Source organism: Apis dorsata, unplaced genomic scaffold (genome assembly GCF_000469605.1).
Source record: "Apis dorsata unplaced genomic scaffold, Apis dorsata 1.3 scaffold_149, whole genome shotgun sequence".
Classification (NCBI taxonomy): domain Eukaryota; kingdom Metazoa; phylum Arthropoda; class Insecta; order Hymenoptera; family Apidae; genus Apis; species Apis dorsata.
Genome location: NW_006263440.1, coordinates 1292276 through 1293897, shown reverse-complemented (window position 1 = coordinate 1293897; position 1622 = coordinate 1292276). Strand labels below are relative to the sequence as shown.

Here is a 1622-nt window from a genome sequence, read left to right as displayed (position 1 = left end):
GAGAGAGAGAGAGAGAGAGAGAGAGAGAGAGAGAGAGAGAGTATTCCTTTTGAGAATAGGCGAGTTCCCTGCACGAAGATTGAGTCAGCGTTCTATACTTTATCGAGTTTATAGCTTTCCGCCCCTGGTAACCGGTATGTACATCTCACGTTCTTTCGTAGTTGGGAAAAACGTTTTCTCGACTTGTACGAAGATACACTTTTTTCTTCCACCCCTCTCCGCCCCGCCCGAGTCCCGAAGAGACCGCTGAGCCAGCCATTTTCGTGACCGTGGGACTCTTTCGCCGTGTATTTTCGTCGTTCGCAGATGGAATAATAATTGCCTCTTTACCAGTTCTCACCGGTTCTACATTAAAATAAAATTATAATTTCCTTCCGAAAGCAGGAAAATGTAGATAAGAGAAAGAAAGAAAAAAATGGGAAGAAAATTTGCGAGTGGAGTGGAATTTCCAGCGAAACTATGTTTGAAAGAAAGAAATATGAATATTGTAAAGAGTAATCTCGAAACAATAAGTTGTGAATTTAAAAATTCGTCGAAATGTGATTTTCTTTGTTCGTAGAATGGCAATTAAATACTTGATAATAACCTATATTGATTCTTCATCTTAAATATGATTCACTCATACGGTATTAAATTGATCGATTCAATTGTATTTAGAAATGTAAATTAAACGCGGGATTAAAATTATCTATTTCCAGATAATACATTTTATCGCGATTCATCATGAAATTGCACTATCGTGCACGATAGTGTTCCTCCTTCAAACTTCATTCGAGAATTGCTTCCGTTTCTGGAATTCAACATCAGTTACCTTGTAGTAGATACCGAAATCTGGATCCAAAGTTTCCTATCGTGACAACTGTTGCTGCCTGTTGGCAGTTGGAAAATGTGGGCGACACATTTTGGCACGACATCATGGAATTAGACGGTGGTTCGGAAATAATAAATACAAAAAATATATAAATATATTGGCAAAATTCTAATATGTAAAAATATTTTGATTTTTACAATATTTAATTTATTCAAATTTCTCCAACTTTTACAATAATTATCAAGTCAAAGAAACAAGAATCATGGTGGTTTATCAAACAAGTGATTCGTTTTTCGACTCATTGTTGTTACGTGTTTTGAAATTCCAGCTATTCGTTAAAGTCATCCCTCCTGTGCTTTCATACTACGATAGATAAGAATAACTCTGCAAATTTATATTTGTAAATAACTGAACATATGTGAATATTTCACGTTATAATGACATAACATTTTCGATACAACAATTTATTCATTAAATAATAATTATAAATTAAACACGAGGTATAAAATATAATTCTGTATTATCTAATTCACTGGTAGAAATTGAAACACTTTTGTTATTAGTCAAAACTATGTTTCATCAGATTTTTATCATTTTTTTTTTCACCCTCTTTTTTTATTTTTTGTCCAAATCGCGGCCATCGAGCTCCCAGAGCCAACTTTTATTTCGCGATTACGGCGGAGTCCACATGGAAATTCTGAACAATCCGTATAAACGGAAAAAGGAGAGAAATTTAGTTTTTTCTCGTTGAGAATTTGTCTAATTTTATGTTGAATAAAAATAAGCATCCTTGGAAAAACTGTGCCAGTTT

The 1622-nt window shown here is 34.0% G+C and overlaps 1 protein-coding gene across 2 annotated transcripts in view; it reads left to right on the top strand.

Moving 5' to 3' along the window:
* Positions 1 to 1622, top strand: part of LOC102677613 (alkaline phosphatase-like) — a 159507-nt gene that overhangs the window by 126007 nt on the left and 31878 nt on the right. The gene's annotated exons all lie outside the window — the stretch shown is intronic.